This window comes from Sciurus vulgaris (assembly GCF_902686455.1).
Source record: "Sciurus vulgaris genome assembly, chromosome: 1".
NCBI lineage: Eukaryota > Metazoa > Chordata > Mammalia > Rodentia > Sciuridae > Sciurus > Sciurus vulgaris.
Genome location: NC_136461.1, coordinates 28,423,463 through 28,439,729, shown reverse-complemented (window position 1 = coordinate 28,439,729; position 16,267 = coordinate 28,423,463). Strand labels below are relative to the sequence as shown.

Genomic DNA, 16,267 nt, shown 5'->3' with positions numbered 1-16,267 from the left:
GGCCAGGAAGCTCTCCTGCCAACAGATACTTGTTGATACAAAGCAATAGATTAGTCAACTTACGCTAGCTGCTATAACAAGCATCACCAAAGTATCAGAGGCTTAACACAATCCAGGTTCAGATTTAGCCAACTTATGTAAAATCCAGTGCAGATGTTCCCCTGTGGTATACTCTCCAGGGGAGTGTGGATCCAGCAATAACCAGAGAACATAAGATGCTTCCATCTGGCATCTCCTGAGTCCTTCTCTAGTCCTTCCAGTTGAAGAATGAGGGAAGAGAGAGGATATGAAGGATGGGGCCTTCTACTTAATAATTTTGGTCCAGGAGAATCACATGCCACTTCTACTCACATTCTACAGCAAAAGGCAGCCACAGGAAAACAAGCAAAATTGAGAGATGCAGTCCCAGCTGGGCAATCGCTTCCAATCAGTGGCTCTGCACTGCGGAAGAGGAGCCTGAGTCTTCGGTGTTTGGCTGTCTATCCCTATGGTGAACAGGGGAGTGGTAAACAAGACACCCTGGCTGCCCTCCAAGAGCTTATGTCCTAGCAGGGAATGGGGACCAGGGCCTATGAAAAGAAATGTGCCAGAGAAAGCCATTGTAGTGGGACAGCTGGGGAGGAGCGGAGTCAGGGAGGGCTTCAGGGAGGAAGGGGCAGCTGGCTGAGACCTAAGTGTCGGGAGGTGATCCAGAAGAGGAAGAAGAGGGGCTCCAAGCAGAGGAGGCAGAGTGTGCAGAGGAAGTTTCGAGGAAACAAAGATGCTAGCTCCTAGAGTTGAAAGAAATTCAGCAAAAACTCTGAGGAGACAGAAGCCACAGCTGGAGCTGGAGGTGTAGGCAGGGGCTAGATCGTTCATCCTCTCTGGACAAATGCGGACTGAATGCTGGGATATGCCAGACGTCGTCCCAGGCAACAGGATGAGGCAGTGGATAAGACAGACAAGGTCCCAAGGATCATGAAGGGCTTTTCCAGCTCGGGCAAGGAGATCCCCCGAAGGTATTCTGATTCGGGCCTCAGAACACCACGGTTTTTAGGACAGGGATGAGGTGAGCCTATAGCCACCATCCCTCGCATCCCTCAGAAGTATGACAGAGCCATCAGAGACACAGTCTGGAATTGGCAGCTGTGTGTGGATCCAATTTCCGGCATCTGGGCAGGTGCCCTTTGCTGCGGATGGATTGTTTACTCTGCCATTTGTTGTAATCATTTCTGATCTTTCGCTTATTGTGTCAAAGATAAACACCGCTTGGCTGATCCCCTGGGAACAGGACGCCTGTGCTGCCAGCCTTTCTGAGCCATCACTTCACACTTGAAACAACCTGTTATTTCCTCTCTTGAAAGAGGCTCATAAAATGATAGATGAATCTCCAGTAACTATAATACCTTCCTAATGGTTAGAGAAACTGGAGCCATATAGCAGGAGCGCCGTCTAGAAGAAAAATAGGAGAGTTAGAAAGACAAGCTTTAAAATATAATGGTGTCGTAATGGGCAAAATGAAGCACACGATGCTATTAGAATTCTACCCAACGCATCCTGAAGGCAGCATTTGCTGGAGAGTGGCCCCCTCTGCCAAGAGCCCCTTCTTTCCCCAGGGTGGGTGTTTAACAGTGTTTGTTGAATGACTGAACAACGTCAGCATTTGTTGAGTGACAAAATCCACAAATACTGTTTACTGTGCGAGTGATTGATAAGTTCCTAAAACATAGTATTGGGGCCCTTGAAGGCACTGGAGAAATAGATGCTGATCGAATAAACAGATGATTCTAAATGCTCAGCCCACAGGGAACTCAAGAACCAAGTGTATTTACCACACTTCTCAGCCGATGTCAATTGTTCTAGGAGGAATAGCTCATTGACCTCCAGAGCCAATCAGCTAATAGGTGAGACGTGTGGTCTTTGTAACATAGAAACATGAGGATCGAAGATACCCATGCTGAACCCTCAAATATGCACGTATGCAAAACAGAACAAGAAAACTGAAACTGTTTTCCTGACTGCAACAGACTCTGGCAAGTCCCATGATAATGACGGCAAGGTATCCCACTAAGCTCTATTTAACGCACTCATGCTTGGCAGCATTTTCCAAAACAGATGGCCATACAAGGTTTTACCTCTCACAGGCTCTTCTCCAATGCAGTCTGGTCGCTCCCTCATCAAAATGTGGACGGGGCCAAATTTTCCTGCCCACGAGTCTGGGAGGGCAGTGACTCCAACCAATGGAGGACAAGAGAAGGGATCCTGTCCTAAGAGGCCATGCAGCTCCTGCGGGGCTCTGAGCCACAGGTAAGAAGCCTGTGTGCCCTAAGGCCACCATGCTGTGAGGAAGCCCAGCCCTGGGGAAAGGCATTTCCAGCCCATCTTGGTCATTCTGTCATCCCAGCCCACAGGCTAGGCTTGTAAGCAAAAGAGCCTTTGAGTTTCCTGGTTGAGGCTACAGATACCGGGGCCAAAGACAAGCCATCCCTGGTGTCTCATCCCCAGCCTGGACCAGCAGAATTCATGTGCATAATAAAACCACCTGCAAAATAAAAGCTTCTAAATTTGGAAGGAATTTTGTTACAGTTTTATGGGCTGAACTGTGTCCCCAACGCCCCACTCCCCCCCCCCCAAAAAAAAAAAAAACCTTATGTGTTGACGTTTCTAAGGCAGAGACCTCAGAACATGACTGTATTTGGAGACAAGGCCTCAAGAAGTGATTAAGGTAAAATGAGATCACACGGGCCACCCTCATCAATTACAGCTTAATATGTCTTCTAAGAGGAGATTTGGACACAAGAGCAGAAGGAAGACCATATGACGACGCGGGGAGGAGACCTGGAGACCGCCATCAGCAAGTGAAGGAGGGAAAGCTCAGAAGAAACCAAACTCGCTCTCAGACTTCAGCCTCCCGGACTCTGAGCAATGGGTGTGTCAGCCGCCCGGTCTGCCGCCCTCGATGGCAGCCGGAGCAGATCTGCGCACACAGACACCTGCCCCTCCTTCCTGGTCCTTGAATGGAGCCGGTGGAGAGAGTGACCCACCTTCTGGCTCAGGAAGCAAGAAGATGTTATCAGATTGCCAAGAGGAGGGAGGGACAGGGAAATCTTCAGGGAGGGGTAACTTTGCGCTGGCCCTTAAAAGGATAAGGGGCTTCACCTGGCAGAAAAGGTGGGGAATAGAACCCCAGGCAGAGGGACTAAGTTGAGCAAAAGCGCATGGAAGTTGAAAGATCTGGAGGTGAGGACAAAGGAGAACAAGAAGATCCAGGCAGATGGTGGGCAGAGCCCCCAAGATGCTATCCGCGGAAGGTTACCTCTGCCCACAGAGGGACTTGAACTCCTGCACCTAAAGTCTGTGCATGTGTTTGCGGTCCCCAGAGCTGGAGCTTGCAATGGAGAACCAGCGAGGGAGTAGCGAGGGAGATCAGTGACAGCAGGACCCGCACTCACCAGGCCCTTCCTTGTGCAGGGTGGGCAGCAGCACCAAACCTGCCCAGATCAAGCGCTCCAGCCGCCGGTCAGCGGGCTGGCAGGGTGCCTGGGGGTGGGGCGGTGGGCAGGCGCGGAGCCCCCATGAATATACATGATCCCGCCCTGGAAGCCGGCTTCCTGCAGAGCGTTTACCAAGCCTTATCTTGACAAGGGGATGTCCTTCAGTAGAGGACATTATATGGCTCTTAGTTCAGCAGTTCTGTCAAGTCCGAGGCAGGCGTTTGATTTCCGCTTCATACATATGCTTAGGTGCTCAGAACAGGCGGCGCGGAGAGGAACCGGGAGGCCAGGGAGGGAGGTCAGCCCCAAGGAGGAACTCCGCGGGTCGCTTCCCGGCCCTGACTTACAGCCGACTTTGGCCGCACTGGTCGTGGGCTGCATTTTAACAGCTCCGGCACTCCGCTCAGCAATTCAGGGCCACTTACCTGCCAGGGAGTCTTGTTCCTCGTTCAGGCTATGCCGCCGACATGCTGGGCGTCCGCAGAGAAGTCTCTTTCCCTCTCTGGGTCACACATCTCTCTTCTGACAAATGAAGGAATCTCATCAGTGGTCAGCAATCTCTCTCTCTCTCTCTCTCTCTCTCTCTCTCTCTCTCTCTCTCTCTCTCTCTCTCTCTCTCTCTCTCTCTCTCTCTCTCTCCTCCGCCACACCTTTCCCCTACTTCAACCGCTAAAGCAACCGAATTCTGATCTCGAATAAAATTTTAAAATGACCTGCTTGAAGCAGGAGGTTCACAAATAACTTTCCCCTGGCTTGACTGCAATCCAAGTGCTCCTGGAGACCCCAAGTCACACAAAACTGAGATGGAGTACCTCTGCTGTTAGGTGGCTTCTACTTGCTGTCAACTTTTTGGGACTGGAGAACCCCTTGTTAACTCCAGAGTGCCTCAGCTGATCTCATACAGGAAGGCAATTGTACTTTCAATTCCCCCTAATGGAGAACATTAATGTTTAACAAAACCAAAAACAAACAAAACAAAAAGACTGTGAATTTGGCAATAATTCAACTACTTTTGTATTTTGTTTATTATAGCATCTATACCAATTTTAAGAGCAATTCGTGGAAATTAAAGATATAAGTGTTCAGCCCAGAATATGACTCCTTCTAGGAGAGCAGTTGTAAAACGCTTAATGGGCACTACAATCATCCAGGTGCATGTTGATCACATTGCTGATCTTTCCAGCCCCATCCAGGGAACTTGCTGTGCATCATCTCAGGGTTCCGGGTGGGAACCAAGAGTCAGAATTTCTAAGAAGCCCCTCAGGTGGTTCTGTTGCAGGTGGTTTGGGACCCCATCGGTTGAGAAATTCTAAGTTAAATCCTCTGTTATAAAAGAAAGAAAAATGGCATTCTTTGGTTAAAGAAAGCTAGGAAAGTGCATACTCTCTATCTGTCTTGGAGCTTCCTAGTAATAAAATAAAAGATCTGGGGCCCAACAGTTTCTAAACTTCTTTGACTACAAAACCTTTTTTTTTTCCCCCCTAAGTAACATTTACTTCTGGAATATGCTTTGAGAAGTGCTGGCTTATGGGTAAGGTTTGATGATATACATACTAATTTGGTATCCTTTGAAATCATTTCTTGGCCTTTTGAATGCACAGTTTAGTCTTCTCTGTTAGTCTTTTGTTTGTTTTGCTGTAATGGTGATTGAACCTAGAGGCCTGTGCTGCTGAGCCACATCCCAGTCCTTTAAAATTTTTACTTTGAAACAGGGTCTCTCACGAAGTTGCTGAGAGTCTCACTAAATTGCTAAGCCTGGCTTCAAACTTGTGATCCTCCTTCCTCAGTCTCCAGAGTTGCTGGGATTACAGGTATGTGCCACTGTGCCCCTCTTAGCTTTTTATGACTCCAAATCAGTAGGCAGCTTGTGGGAATGGAGGAGTCCACCAGCAGACATACCTTGCTTCTTTAACAGAGTACGACCTTCTGCTAAGGACCAGACTCTCCCTTGCACCTCTTTCATCTGATGTATAACCTGGAGAAGGGCCTCTTTCTGGTTTTATGGTGAGACTGGCTGTATACCACAGTGACAGAACATTAACACTTTATTTTTTATTTTTTATATATTTGGAGTACCAGGGATTGAACTCAGGAGCACTCGACCACTGAACCACATCTCCAGCCCTATTTTGTATTTTATTTAGAGACAGGGTCTCGCTGAGCTACTTAGCACCTCACTTTAGCTGAGGCTGGTTTTGATCCTCCTGCCTCAGCCTCCCAAGGGGCTGGGATTATAGGCATGCACGCAGCTAGAATATGAACACTTTAGAATACAACAGATTCAAGTTCAAATCCAGGTTCATACTTAATAATACCTGAATGACAGTAAATGAGACACTACAGCCCTCTGAGTCTTTGTTTCTTTGTAAAATGGAGATGATAACCTAACTCATCATTCTGTTGTGAAAATCAAATGAGAGAACAGAACCAAAGTGCCCAGCACCATAAGCAGCCAGGTACAAGGGCAAGATGATCATGGCTTACAGCATCAGTGTCAATGCGAGCACGCACCCATGGGGATTTGAGGATGGGCTGTGGCAGAGGGGACCTAACCCAGCTGAGGGTCCCCTGACCGAGGCAGTAGGAATGAAGTCCTTGTTCTATATTCCTACTTTCTTGTACTTTCTACTTCTAGACTAATCATTCTCAAACTTGGTTTTCAGAATCTCCTGCCACCCACACCAATTAAATTAGAATACGGAGTGGAAACCAAGCATGGAGACTGTTTAAATCTCAGGCATAACTTCTCTTCTCAGTTCAAAGTCTGTGTATCTATTCATGTCAACGTCTCTTCCTGGATATCGGATCCCCTCCCAGGGTTCTGCTTCTGGGGAACGGTGCAGCCAGCCAGCCCCAAGAGCCAGACATGCAGAAGTCCTGCTCGGTCCCTCCCTTCCAGGTGTCCACGCCTGCTCACAGCTGATTGTTTCCACTTTCTTTCTGTCCTCATGGTACCATCGCACGGTTTCTCACCAGCACCACTACGACAGTGTCCGGACTGATTGACACCCACTCAGCTCCCCTCCAGCCCATTCTCCTTGCTGCAGTCAAATGACCTTCTCCGAACACAAATCCAATCATGTTCATGTATACACACGCATGCACACACGCACCCACACACACATACACATGCAGATCACACACACATACACACATACACATGCAGATCACACACACACACACACACACACACACACACACACACACACACACACGCAGATCCTTACTTCCTGCTGCTTGCAGGGAAGGCCTCCTTGGTCCCTTTCAGCTCCCTGTTACACTGTACTGGCCTTTACTTCCTCCCACTGGCCATGCTCCCTGCCTCCCAAGAGCCTTCATGAAGACGTCCCTTTGCCTGGAGCATGTTCTCATCCCTGTTTCCCTGGCTAACCCCTACTTGACCTTCAGAGCTCAGCTCGAGCAGCCACCTCAACCCCTAAGACCAGAGGGAACCGCCCTCTGTGAGGTTTCCCCAGCACCTACCTGCCCTTCACTGCACCTGTCCAAATTGCAGAGTGACATTTGTCTGCGGGACTATTTGATAAGTCCCACCCCTCCCCCACCCCCAGACTCTAAGCTCCCTGAAGGCAAGGCCTCTTTCTGTTTTGCTTGCTGCTGTTTTAAGGACATAGTAGGCATGGAATAAATATTTGAGTATATTTCAAGCAACTCCATTGCCAACTGCTTTCCAGGGAATTTCCCTGTCTGCATTCTTACTGGTGGGCTTTAATGAGGATTCCCAAAGAATGTGGAGTCATAGGTATGAGTTTTAATTAACTCCAATAGGCATTTAATGTAGATTTAATAAGACAGTTATTGTATGTTAATTAAATGTCAACTGATTGCTAAAAGGTTTTTGCAATTATTGAAGTTTACTAATTATCTAATAGATAAATCAGTTTCCCGTGTAAATAACTAGCATCTACATAAGCAATAAATATGCCATTAGATTCCACACATTAACATATTGAAATTAGAGGTTAGCCCCTCAGGGAATTCCAGAAACCGGTGTCCAATCCAGGGAGGGAAGGTACCAATCATCTCCTAGTCGTTACACTCCCTCCTTCAGGCAGCAGCGAGAAAATATTGGGCTGCGAAGACAAATCTGCTCCAGCCGGGAACTGGTTTTAGGAGTGCTCGCTTATCTCACTTTCCAAAACCAGGGACCTGGCTGCAGAGAGAGGAGTCTGCTCTAGACAGGACGCTAAACGGTGCTGAGCCTCTGTGTCATCGATTGTAAAATGGGCGTCTGAGTCTCCCCGTCCCCCGGGGTGCTCTGTGACCATCATATGGCCAAGAGTTCACAGAATGAGCTTACAGAAGATAGGAGCCTCCCTCTGTCCCCTGCCTCATGACTCCTGGCCCAAGTTCTGACCAAGCCTTGGGTCCATGGCTCAAGCTGTGCAACCACGGGAAAATCACCCCCCTCCCCAAGCCTCCGTTTCCCCATCTGCAAAACCTACTTCACAGGGCTGCCCAGACTAAATGAGATGAGCGCCTATAAATCTGAGTGAGGAGTAGAAATAGAAGAAGGAATGGACGATTGAAAGACATGGGGGGTGTTTCTGAAGAAGAACCAGAAAATCGCCCAGTCTTTGCTATGCCAGCATTGTTGGATACCTTCTCCCGTAATTCTTAACTTCTCTCAGCTCATCTCCATTTTAGAGACAGGGAAAGAGACACAGAGAGGCTAAGTAATTTGCAAAAGTTTACAAGGCAAAAAGGGGCAGAACTAGATGTCCCTCCCACCCTTCTCCCTGACCTTTAACTCATCTCTAGGATCACAGGAATTTGAGCTGGATCCTTCTACACAAGGCCCTTCCAAATTGGGAACCAGAGCTAAATCCAAGTCAGTGGTTGCTACCGTCTAAGTGGTCTAAGCACTGGACATCTATAATCTTGCTTGATGCTTGTAACAACCCTGTGAGGCTAGTGCTGCTATTTTACAAACGAAGGAAAAATAAAAGGGAACATGGGATTGGCTAACTTCCTCAAGGTCACATAGCTCGTTAAGAGAAGGACTCAGAATCTGAACCTAGGCAGACGAACTCTGTGCCAGGGCCAGGCCACCCCAAACACTTGCAGTGCCCAGGTGAAGACACACGTGCTGGGTCACGAGCCATAAGCCTACACACTTAAAAGTCACAAACAGGTTAAAGGGGATACCTTGACAAATCCAGGTGTACGTCTCCATTCTCGGACTCAAGGACAGGCTCAGCCCATCTGTCTCCAAACAATACCCCAATACACCCCCGACACCTGCTAGCAGCTGCCTCCTTCCCTACCACCACAGAGCACGGCCTGTCCTGGGGGAGTGGGCCCGGAGAAGAGGTCTACACAGGCTGGGGATGTGGGGGCATTGAGAAGGGACCCTGGTTCACCAGTACCTGAAATGAGATCTTCATGAAGGAGCAGAGCCCGCCCCTCCCCCGACCCCACTGCCATAGGGTGGAGGGGAAGAAGGTTCCCAGGCAAGGAGTCCTCACCCAGAGGAGGGTGTCCCTGGAGGAGGGCCAGAGTGGCTCCCTCTGCGGCTGGGGCAGGCATCTCTCTGCTCGGCCTGCGGGGGGCAGCGCTGCTCTCCGCCACCATACTGACTGGCCAAGTGGTGGGGCCTGGATTTGACTCCAGATCCTAAGCTCTTGACCCCCCCCACTCTGCTCACCAGCCCTGGAGGACACTGTACCTGTGCCTGGACATCTCTCCTGTGCCTGGAGACCTCTGTGTCTAAGGGACAGACTTTAGAAAAAACTTCCAGTCCAGTGCTAGACACATAGTAAGTTCTCGATCGATGTTAGAGAAACAGACACACACCTCCGTGCCTACATCTATGTCTATAAGTGAGACCACCAAGGACCTGTCAAACCCAGCAGGACATTCTCTGGCTCTGGTTCCTGACATGCCCTGTTTTGTGTCTGCATCAGGGCTCCACCAGGACCCTCATCCACCTCCCACACCAGCTCCAAGGGGCCAGCAAGCCAAGATCCATGGACACAGCCCAGCTGGGCATGCCAGCCCTACAGGCACCTCTTCAGCCTTTTGGGGGCTTGGGAGTCCCCGCTGTAGGAATTCTCTTCCACACTGAGAAAGCCAAGTCTTTGGGAAATCCTCTTCCTTTCAGTGACCAGGAGGCCAGAGGGGCTTTCAGCCAATGAAAACTTGCAGAGCAAATAAAGGGGGACAAGCCCCCCAAACCGCTCCCAGGACCCCTGGGGTCAGAAGCCAGGCACTGCATTTATGTGCAAATGGAGCCGGATTAGGGATTAGGGATTATCAGAGACCCGAATTACTTGCAGCTGGCAGATCTCTTTGTCCGGAGGGATCAGGGAGATTTCTTGCCCCCCCTCCCGGCTCCTTCCCTGCGCTGTCAGAGGCAGAAGGTAAGAGGGACTCACGCTGCCTGCTGGGGGAGGGTTGGGGGAGGGCTGGGGGGAGGTGAGCCTCCAATCAATAGGCAGCCCACGTGGCCCGCTGCCGATGGCGATCGATGCCTCTTCCTGCTGATTCCTGCACATCTGGCAGGGGTGGGCTCAGTATCTCAGCCCCAAACTCTGGCTTTTTCCTGCAGAGCACCTGGCCCTAAGAAGGGGGCTGTTGCAGACACATGTCCTCAGATGTGGAGGCCACCACCAAACTTCTCCCCATATTGACAAACTACAGCAGCTTCATGTCCACTCTGCAAACTCTAGGGGGGCCCTGCCCACAATGACTCAGCTCAAAGGGGTCCCACAGCTCCTGGTCCAGGGCTCTACTTTTGCATTGTAATGTCTGCTCTTCGCAGGCCAGAAATTCAGATAGTATGTATTATTATTATTATTAATTATTATTATTATTATTTGTCATTTTGCAAATTTTGATACAGAACCAGGAAAAGAACAGTTATATTAAATGCTTAGTATGACCTCACAGGTAGTTACTAGTTACAGAGATCCCCATTTTAAAGCATTTGGTAGCTGCTCTGAGGTCAGAGAGCTTTGGTAGCTGGTCCAAGTTTATCTAGTAAGGATGGCAGCATCAGGGAAATAGCCCTGGAACTGTCCCCCACAGTCTTGTCAGTTCTAAAGCAGGGACCAGCAAAGCTGAAGGCTGCTGAGCCGTCAGGACAACCCAGGGCAGGCAGCCTCGGAGCCTCAGGAGCTGCTTCCTGGATCACTGCTTCCAAAGCAGCTCCTGGGAAGCTGCCCAGTATTTTAGCAGCTCCCAAGGTCCAGGCGTCTTGGGTGTGCCTGCCCAGAGGGCAAGGAGGCTGGGCAGGGGGGCCAGAACCAAAGGAGCACCTTTCTCCCAGAAGGGAGTGCCCCCCCCTGCTCCTGAGGGGGTCGAGATTACAGACCCTGCTGTAGCCTGTGGGGTTTCAGCCTTAGTGCTTAAGGCTGGGGAAAATTCACTTGCAAACTCCCAAGACAGGAAGAGGTCTAAGCCAGGACTTTTGTCAGGTAAGAAATATTTCAGACTGGGAGCCACAGACAGTCTCTGTTCTATGCTCGTCTTTGTTTTTCTTTACAACCCTTTAAAAATGTAAACCCCATTCTTGGCTCAGGGGCCAGGCCGTAGGCTGAAACTGGCCCCTGGGCATCACAGTTGTCCTGCCTAGACTGACTCACCCCTGTCTCCTGGGTCTATGGCCAGGTCTGGCCTTCCAAATGAAAGATCATTCTAAAGGTGTAGAAAAGTGGGTACTTTTTACTAAGCACACGGTTACCCCAGGTCAAAGACAAGGGAAGGTGCTGAACAGGGGCCCTGGACCAGGCTGGAGCCAGGAGCCAGGGTTGGGCCCCAGGCTCAGATTACAGCCCAGGCCCGGGAGGGAACTAGGCTGGGCAGGGGCTGGGTGCAGCTGTAACAGAGCCAGATCGGATCCCCACATTCTCCCCTCAGCAAGAATCGATAACTATTTGAATTTCTTTCATCTGAGCAGGGATTGCAACACACGCAAACACAGAGAAGGAAAAGGCATTGATCCTTCCCAGCTGCTGCCAACCCCTCCTCACTGTTCTGGCTGCCCCCCTCCCCCCGCCATCTGGCCTCCCCTCCCCCAGGCCTCTCCTTTGACTTTCACTCTGTCCCACACTCACATCGCAAGACCTCCAAGACCCCAGCAACGCCAGGGTATTCCAGTTCCCACAACAACCAAGCCCAGCCAGTTGGCGGAGTCAAGAGGACCCCACTTCCCAGCTTCCCCCAGGACAGGCCAAGCCTCGGCTCCCCTTGGGAAACCTCCCCCTGTGCCCGCTCCCCGACCCAGCTCGCTTCAGGAATCCATTTTCATATTCATGTATCCGAGAGACAAAGCAGGTATTTCATGATTGGCTTCTCGCACAGAGTGTGATTTCAGATTCTGCCAACACTGGAGTGGTCCCCTGAGGTGCTCGATAATGGATTTCGTGGGGAGACACAGGAGGCAGGGTGCATGGTTAGGAGAATGAGGCAGAGGGACCGAGGAGACGCGGAAGCCTGAAATAGGGCAGGAAGGAGAAGAGGGTGTAGGGGAGGGGCAGGGGGCGATCCCTTTCTTGACCATTACAAAAGGCCATGGCTGACATGCCTATCACAAAAGGCAGGTGGACAAGAGGAAGGTACAATGTATCCATTTGACCATCGTTTTGGGGGCACAGGAGCCTTCAGATTGAAGACCTGAAGAGCCAGAGTGAGCGGTCCCTCTTTATGCTTGGGTTCATTGAAGCAGGAACAGCCGTCTAGAATCGCGATGGGACCTGAGGGGTGTGATGTAGGCTAACAGACAGAGCGGGGAACCCAGGAAGATCTGCCTGTTCAGATTGTTCTTGGCGTCCACCTGCATCATCTCTTCCTCCCAGTGTGGGGCAGGACTTTGGGGAATGAAGGTCTTCCTTTCTTTACAGCCAGTTCTTAGGGAAAGAGGGAGCAATATGTTTAGGTTTTATGGCTGGCTTTGGGGAGAAAGGGATCTGGTTCCTATGAACCGCCTAGGGGAAGAGGAATTCCTGTTTTTATGGCTTGTCTCCAGGAGAATCAGGGTGAGAGACGGGAGGACCTGGGAGAGTCAGAGAGAAACTTTGCTTCTGAGGCCCTTTGTTTCCTGATCCCCAAGGAGAGGAAGGACTGAAACATATTTGTGCTGTAAAATTAGAGGGATTGGGCAGGATGAGGAAGTGGGTGAACTGTGGACGCTGGGATGTGTGGGCGGCTGGTCACTCACTGAGCTAGATGACCAGGAGGACTGGATTGCAGAGGATATGGTGAGCTGTTCTCGGGTCTTCTGATCTGGAGGAGCCTAATGGTCATGAAGTGGAGAAGTCTAGGGGCTGTGGTTTGAGTCTAAATCTCGCGGTCAGCCTGGGCTGGGAACACGGAACTGGGCATCCTCATCTCTCTCCCATCTTCTTACAACACCCCAAGCTCCTCTGAGACCCTTCCGTCTGATTCTACTGCCCTCTCTTGTTCCAGGTTCCCACTGACCACTCTTCCTCACAGAGAAGTCTTCAGATCCTACGTCCCGAGAGTCCCGAGGGCACCCCCTTCCACGCCTGGCTTTTCCGTTCTTGGCCCCCCCATCTCCAGTTCCTTTCCTCCACATTTTTCACATTTTTAGGTCTTGTCACCACCAGGATCCATACCGCCTCTAAAGTCACCAGTTAAAAATACCTACTCTCTCATAAAATTTATTACCATTCTAGTTTCTTTCCCTGGGTCTCCTTCTTTGACCTCACTGAGACCCCCACCTGTCCTTAAGTTCTACATAGTTTAGAAATGGCCTTTAGCTGCATGTAATAGAAATCCAACTGCAGTGGCTTAACCAAAAAGGAATCTATTTTTCCTCCCGAACATGAGGAAGGCAGACAACAGTTCCCAGAGGAAGTCACTGAACTGCTCCGGCTGCTGATCTGCTGTATTTTGGGGACCACTCTCGGACCTTTGCAGCAAGCTGCATGGCCCCCCAGGGCTCCTCCCTGCCCTGTGGCTGTGCATTCTGTTGTGGGAGACTGCAGTTCTTCCCGCTGGAGATCCAGTGTCTCCCGCTCTTGGATTTGGGTTTAGCGGTGCTCTGTCAATGGGGAGGCTGAAGTGACCATGCGCTGGTTCTAAGCCTAAGCCCCAAAAGACTGTGCATGGCACTTGCCTTCTTGGCTTCTGCCCTCAGCCATGAGAAGAACCTGTCCAGAGCCAGGATAAGAGACATGGGAAGCAGCGACACCCCTGCTGCCTTGGGGCAGAGCAAAGCTGAGCAGCCCAGCCTCGCTTAGATCCCCTGAGGGGCAGCCAGCCAGGAGATTCCTGGGACACTGAGTCTGGGAGGTGTCTTCCGCAGCATGTCTGTGGCAATGGCTAATGGGTGCCCACCACCTTCCCTCCAACTTCTCCATCACATCCTAGAAGTGAAGGACAGAGAGCAAAAGGCACACCCCAGAAGAGTTTTCCTCTTTAAAGAACCTTCACAGGAGTCTCCAGAAAATTCTGCTTCTATCACATCCGCCAGAACCGTTCCAAATGCTCACTCTAAGTGAAAGGGTGTATAGGGGAGTGAGCATTTTTAGCTGAGCTGCCCCAAGTCAAATAAAGGTGATTTTCTGGGCTGTTTCTCTCCCCTGAGTCTTCACTTTCCTCCTTACCTGCTTTAGATTCCATACTTTATCATGATAGTCTCTTTTTTTAAATGTCCTCAATCCCCTGGTCCAACTTTCCAACTACTGCACTCACCTAAGAGCCCAAACTTGAATGAAACCAACTATCAGATTGGCAATTTCTTCAAAGAAGTTCTACAAAGAAGTTCTGATCTTCTAATCTGCCAGCACCTGCACCTGACCTACAACTTCTCCTCATTGTTCAAGGCTCAGCCTAAATGTGTCTTTACTGAGGTATTCCCAGGACTCTCAACCCAACCAAATTAGGTGTCCTGGATTTGCATGTTCATAGCACCATGCTGTATTTCTCCATATATATACACACAGATATATATACACGCATACATATGTGTCTATCTATGTGTCTATATACATATATATTGATATATATACATATATACACATATTGTTTATTGTCTCTTTGACCCATTTGTGCACTTACTTAACAAATATGCAATGCCTGTCTGGCATTGGTTTAGTTTCTGAAGAGGCAGCAATGATAAACATAGTCTGAGGCCTCATGAAGACTCGTGCTAATCTATGAGTCAAACAGGGAAAGAACCGTGCCTGTCTTTCTCACCTTTGTTCTTCAGTATCCAATTCAGTGTCTAATGGGTATTCCTCATTCATCCTGGGAGCCCCATAAATAGGTGTTGAATCATAGCTCGTAAGAGGTACTTATAACCAAGAGGTTAGATGAACTGGTAGTCAAGTCCATTTAACTCATTTACGATATTACCCTTGGGAATGGCAATATTTTAGGATCGGGAGAAAGAAACAGTGGTCTACCAATGAGAGGGGAAAGGTACAGTCACACTGATAGGAGAACTAGTCATATGTATTGTCTCAGAAGCCAAGGGGACAAGAAGAGCTCATTAGAGAAGAAGGGATCAGAGCAGCAAAATAACTGCTCTGTCCCAGTAATGTGAGAACTGAAACTGGACTTGTCTTAAGAACATAGACTGCCTTTGGCCCTGAACTGTGATGGCAGCCAAAGTCAAACTGTAGTCAGGTAAGAAGTGCACAAGCGTTCAGAAAATAGACTTAATGCATGTGAAGCAAGAGATGGTGCCCGGATTCTAGACATATTTTGAAAATTTATTCACAAAGATTAATGATTGGGTGGCATTGGTGACAAAAGAGAAACAGCTAAATTTAAAATTATTTCTACATTCAACACTGAACTGGAGATCCTAGTAAGTGCAATAAGGTAAGAAAAAGAAATGAAAAGCACATAGAAAAGAAGAAATAAACCTGTCTCTGTGGATGACATGATTGTCTACATAGAAAACCATGTACACTGTAGAATGTCTACAAAGAATCTACACGAAAGATCCTAGAACAGATAAGTGAGCTTAGCAGAGTTACAGTTTTTTTTTTTTTTTTTCCCAGTCCATTTTATTCAATTAGAGATTGACAGATACTTATACAAAATTTCTTTCTCAGACTAGATCTGTCTTACTTTCTATTTGGGAAAACAAAAGCAACTTTCCTAAGGAAGTTTGGGGAGAGGGATCTCCCTTGCCTAGCATGGGTCAGCTCAGCTTTGTCTTGGACTATTTATTTTTTTATTTTTTTTTTATTGTAAACAAATGGGATACATGTTGTTTCTCTGTACATGGCGTAAAGGCATACCATTTGTGTAATCATAAATTTACATAGAGTAATGTTGTTTGATTCATTCTGTTATTTTTTCCCTTCCCCCCACCCCTCCCACCCCTCTTTACCCTCTATACAGTACTTCCTTCCTCCATACTTGCCCCCCTCCCTAACCCTAACTCTAACCCTACCACTAACCCTTCCCTCCCCCCCATTATGTGTCATCCTCCACTTATTAGCGATATCATTCGTCCTTTGGCTTTTTGAGATTGGCTTATCTCACTTAGCATGATATTCTCCAATTTCATCCATTTGCCTGCAAATGCCATAATTTTATCATTCTTTATGGCTGAGTAATATTCCATTGTATATATATACCACAGTTTCTTTATCCACTCATCAATTGAAGGGCATCTAGGTTGGTTCCACAGTCTGGCTATTGTGAATTGAGCAGCTATGAACATTGATGTGGCTGTATCTCTGTAGTATGCTGATTTTAAGTCCTTTGGGTATAGGCCAAGGAGTGGGATAGCTGGGTCAAATGGAGGGTCCATTCCAAGTTTTCTAAGGAATCTCCACACTGCTTTCCAGAGT

The 16,267-nt window shown here is 48.9% G+C and overlaps 1 long non-coding RNA gene across 3 annotated transcripts in view; it reads right to left on the bottom strand.

Annotated features, from left to right (window-relative positions):
- LOC306645822 overlaps positions 1-16,267 on the bottom strand; it is a 59,460-nt gene that overhangs the window by 10,098 nt on the left and 33,095 nt on the right. For 2 of the 3 annotated variants that reach the window (XR_013759736.1, XR_013759737.1), the window contains exon 2: positions 3,899-3,995. The exons of the other annotated variant lie outside the window; for it this stretch is intronic. This is a non-coding gene — a long non-coding RNA (uncharacterized lncRNA). The remainder of the gene's footprint in view (positions 1-3,898; positions 3,996-16,267) is intronic. 3 annotated transcript variants of the gene reach the window in all.